This window comes from Ruditapes philippinarum, unplaced genomic scaffold (assembly GCF_026571515.1).
Source record: "Ruditapes philippinarum isolate M1 unplaced genomic scaffold, ASM2657151v2 ctg5001_1_1_1_1, whole genome shotgun sequence".
Taxonomy (NCBI): Eukaryota; Metazoa; Mollusca; class Bivalvia; order Venerida; family Veneridae; genus Ruditapes; species Ruditapes philippinarum.
This window is the reverse complement of record NW_026863084.1, coordinates 16,488-21,874: the sequence shown is the minus strand read 5'-3', so window position 1 is coordinate 21,874 and position 5,387 is coordinate 16,488. Positions and strand designations below refer to the sequence as shown.

Below are 5,387 nucleotides of genomic sequence, written 5' to 3'. Positions count from 1 at the left end.
TCATAAAATAAGAAGAAAATTTGTTTGTTTGCTGTGTAAGATGTAATTTCATTTCCTCTTGTGAACTTTAAAAACAGTATTCTCACTCAAGGCTACGCCACTCGTGAGAATACTGTTTTTTAAAGCTCACTCGATGAAATAAAATTTCATCTTAACAAAATTTCAAAATTGCCCCCGGTTTAAACAAATTGTCAAAAATGGTAAAAAAAATAAAGTTTAGAACTTTTTAAGATTATTGTAATAAGTTTTAAATTCCCCCAAAAATTCGCGGGGAGTTTTTTTTTTTTTCCCAAACTTTTTTTGGGTTGGAGGGAAAAAAAATCGTTTTAAATTTCACTTGAAATTATAAAAGATTTGGGGTTTTTTCCTTGCACAATGGCGTAAAAAGGAATTGAATTTTTTTGGGGGTTTTTTGGAAAATTGAATATTGTAAAGGATTGCCCGGGAAATTGTTTTAAAGTAGAATCCTGGGGAAAAGTTGCTTTTTAAAACCCCCTTTGGTAAAAAATGGAATTGTTATTTTAAACTGTGGGGAAAAATGTTCCCCCTTCTTGTAATTGAAATTTTGGGTTTCGAGTAAGCTGCAAGTCTGGACTATTGGCAAAAACCCCATTGTGAAGATTTAAAACACTTTGTCGTCAACCAGCATTTGTGTCAAGCTGGTTATGTGCAGTTCATAAGTTTAACAATGGCGTATGTGGGTTCTTGCAAAGATATATTATGGGGACCATACTGTCAAAACAAATGTAATCAGTCGTGTTTTCCTTCACAATGTCATATTGCGTCCGGCGAATGTATGAATTGCAGTTTTAATACATGGGGTAAGTTTTGTGAAAATGTGTGCAGCAAGTCTTGTCCATGGGGATGTAATAGGCATACCGGATATTGCATTAACTGTAAAAAAGGGTATTGGGGTAACGACTGTTCCAGTATCTGCAACATCTCAAGATGTGAACAATGCTCATTCATGAATGGTTTATGTATAGTGTGTCAACCAGGTTTTTGGGGGAACAAATGTCAGTTTTTGTGCAAGTCCGACAAATGCCTTCAATGCAACAAAGAGACTGGATACTGTAGTATATGTCCATCTGGACGATGGGGGTTACTTTTTTCAAACCCGTGTAGAGATGAATGCCCCTTTGCCATAAGTTTTGGAGCATGCTCTATTTTTTGCCCGCATTTTTTAGGTATTTTTACACATAAGAAGCTATACTAAGAAATAAGGGAATACAATTTTCAATTATATTTTATGTTAATTTTATTTGTCATTTTAAACGTAGATAATGTCAAAATCAAACTTGAACAAAGAAGTGAGCATCTGTTTTTCATTTATTAACAGCAGACCAGCATATAAATAAAAAATATTTTTCCTTTCGCGTGAATAGTTGCATTTATCATTAGTTGACATAAATATCATAAAATTATTTCAATATGAAGAAAATATGCTTGTATGTATTGTTTTCATACTTCCACGAAATGAATTAAATTTGATGATAATGCACTTATCTTTATATTCAAGAAAAGATTGGATATATCGAAGTAATGCATACAGTGAATGACAATATGTATAGATATGTTCTAAATTTTCATAACATTAAGATCAAATTATATCAAGAAATAATATTAAAGGTTACCAACGATATTGAAATTTGTGAAACTTCGTTAGTGTGAAATCAAAAATTGAACAATTTAGCAAAATATAAATATTTGGCAAAGTTACAAAATAACAAGTTATTTTACTTGATTAATATGTTATACAATTTAGTATTTTCTTCGTACTGATATTTTGTTCCCATTGATATTGAATATGTTATGAAAATTGAAAGTTGTTAGATTTTCAATAATTTCATTTTACTATTTTAGTTTCAACTACGTTTGTCATGTATTGAATATATTACAGACACTGACAAATCATCACCAGAAGGGGTACACGCGCTCACATTTATAGTGGCTGTGGTCGTCTGTTTTGTTATGATTGCTGTTGTAATTGCTACAAAATACATGTAATTATGAATTTATTGTTTAAAAAATCTAAATATTATGTTTTGTACTAAAACGTTTTAAAAATAATAAAAGATAAGATTACGTATTTCAAGTAAATTAGTATTAGTATTATATCTGTAGATTATAAGAAAATGCAAACTCATCTACAATATAGATCTGAATTTTGTTTCCAGATAACAAAGTTTTAGCTTTTGTATGAAATGAACTATTAATGAAAATATAATGAATTAAAATTTCCTAGTTTCTTCACTATCATATTTTTAATTATTATAACGGTTACAAACTATGATTTATGATGTTACACTTTAGACTGCTTAGAAGAAAGAAATGTCATAATGTACAGGCAGGATCGACAGGTAAACATATTAAAGTGTATTAAGCTTTATCTGTTGTAATGTTTTAAATAAGTTTGAAGAAAATAAAAAAAGTTAAATTAGAATGTTTTGATGATATTCTGATATATTTTTTTAAATATTTTTGATAAAGTATGTCTCTGTAATTTAGTATATGAATTGAACAAAATCTTCCGATGCTATTTTCAGTTGGTTTGGTGATAATTATAAGTATATACCATAACCTTTCAATAAAATATAAGGACACAATTCTTTCATTAATGAAATCTAATTAATTAAATTAAGAGAAAAATTGTATTTAAAATTTAATACATGTAAAACTATATACACGTAAAAAGTGAAACATAAACACAAACATTTTTAGCAATGACATAATGCAAATCAAGTTGGTAAATATTCATCAGTAATAATATAAAGCACATGTTTACAATAAGCACTCATGACAATTCATTACTATAGGAGCACAATAACACACTTTTTTTAAACAATAATTTTCACACTTCGACTAATTGAGATGAAAATATGTTGGACTTTAATTGACGGGACCATAAACTCCTTTCGACTAAACAGGAGTCTCAGTAAGTCAAAATTTGACCTACGCGAAGTTAAAGTACAAAGAAAAAGAAGGACATTTGACGAGACTTAAGAAATCCTTCGACTAACGCGGAATTTTGAGTAAGGCAATTTCGAGTTACCGAGAGTCAACTGTATATATTATGTTCATATATATATTTTGTTATTTGTCAAGGTACAAGACCTTCAACGGAAATGACAAACAATCCACCTACATCGACAACAAGACAAGATCCGATGTACATCAATGTCGCTGAATCTAGCCTCAATGATCTACCATCAGATCACGTTTATGAACCATTAAGAAAATAACAAATACGCGTAAAACATTCATAATTCACGGTCGTTTTTTTTTTTTAAAGAAAATGCACATTTTTCTACAAAACTAGAAGTGAACTTTAAAAAGCAAATATAGTGTTTTTACAGCTTTAGTTTGTGTTAATGTACGAACTAGGTTATCTAAACAATTTTATAGAATATGTGAATTACAATTCGTTCTGCTTGTGTTATAATTTGAATTTTATTATAGTTGTTATCCATTATTTATCGCATGGTTTCGAACGTTTTCTTTGTTCTTACTAACCCATTATACTCAGTACACTTTCAATGAGCATTTATATAGCAGTTGATTTTTTTTTTTGCACCTTGCATATATCAGTGTAGTTTTTTCACAGAGGTTCCAATCCAATGGGGCTGGGGTAACGAACATTCCCAGTAGCAAAAGAAAGAAAAAGAGAAACAATGTATATATTTTTATTTTTTTATTTCGCTGATTTCTGTTACAAAACAAAAAACAATAAAACAACAACAACAAAAAGAAAACATTATGCCATTGCGATAAAACAATTATAGTATATGGAAATCGTTAGTTACGAGGATATAACACTGGCTGGGTAACATCTCGGGATGTTTCTGCAAGAAAAATGTCTCGGCCTGACGGCCTCGCCATTTTTTTTAGCAGAAACATCCCTTGATGTCGCCCCAGACAGTGTTATATCCTCGAAACTGCCTCGTTTCATATACTATAACTATTACATTTTGTTTATAATTCATTTGATGTATAGAATGCATATTTTTTCATTTATTTATTTCTGTTGCTACATTGATTAGTTCTTAGGAAAAACTGCATGTATATAGAGTTTATCTTACAGTACATGGAGCTTGTTACTCAGTTGATAGATCGATGGGTGGGTGAGTGAGTGAGTTGGTGAGTGAGTGAGTGAGTGAGTGAGTGAGTGAGTGAGTGAGTGAGTGAGTGAGTGAGTGAGTGAGTGAGTGAGTCGGTCGGCAGGTAGATACAATTGAGTTAATGCCGTCTCTCAGTTCTCTCTGGGATTTTTTCTCCGTCAATTATATACAAATGTATAAGTGTATTGATTTTATTAAAGTGTTCATGTTCCAAATATTTTATAATGTTTTTTTTTGTTTTGTTTTTTGGTATGGTGAATTGATATCATGATATTTTTTTTCTATAGAAGGTTGATTTATGTATGAAATTATGTTGGATTGCCACTGAAGAAAATTGAAAATTGGAAAATAGGATATGTACGATGTCCTTTTTCGTCCAAAGAATTTCGCTAGTAAACAGGCGATAATCATCCCCTTTTCTTGAAAGATTTTTTTTTTTTTGGGCCTTTTTTTATCCCTTATAGAAAAAAATTCCGAAAAATTTTTTTTTCCCTATAAATTAAAAAATGGTATTGTTTGGTACTTGGGTTAAACCTTTTTAAGCAAAAATTTCTCGATTTTCAAAAAAATTGCTAAATATTACTTTGAAAATTTTTTAAATTATTATTTTCCAACCGCCAAAAATTTTTGTACGTTTTATTCGCAGTTTAAATTTTTTCCCAAAATTTTTTTCAAGTAACCACTGCGCTGATCAACTTTTGCGGGTAACCTTCAACCATGTCTGTCAGACACTCGCTCAATCGTATTTTAAATCTATAAGAAAGAGAATTTCAAGGAAATTTATGAGTTGACAAATCTAATTTCATCTGTTCTTACGACACTTGATATATTGTCCTGGCAACAGGGAACACTTTCAGGGCTTAATTACTTTAAGTAATTAAACAATTAATTATCACATTTATTCTTTCGATTATTTTATTTCCAGTGTCAAGAGCTTTTCCAAGTATTTCTCTTTATCCATATGTATAGTAACATCTAGGGGCTAATATACATGATATTAATCAGAATAAACACTTTAATGTCAATAGAATAAGGTAGATATTACATCACGTGAGTATCGTTGTTTAACTTAACGGACACTTAATAATAAGAGTATGTAATTAAGAGACAGTAGTTGTGTTAAGTGGATGTTTGTATGTAAGACACTTGAAGTTGTTGAAATCCCGGCCTGCTTTACTTAAGATTAAAGGAAAAGAAATAAACTGAATAAACTGAAATAATCTTGTCTTATTTTACAATCATTATTGCTGTTAAACTCGTGTATTGAAA

At 30.1% G+C, this 5,387-nt stretch overlaps 1 long non-coding RNA gene across 1 annotated transcript; it reads left to right on the top strand.

The window, feature by feature from the left end:
- Window positions 1-1,187: 1,187 nt before the first annotated feature.
- LOC132721089 (uncharacterized) lies at window positions 1,188-4,531 on the top strand. Its single transcript, XR_009624422.1, has 3 exons — window positions 1,188-2,003; window positions 2,314-2,360; window positions 3,106-4,531. It is a non-coding gene; the product is annotated as an uncharacterized LOC132721089 (long non-coding RNA).
- The last annotated feature ends 856 nt before the right edge of the window (window positions 4,532-5,387 follow it).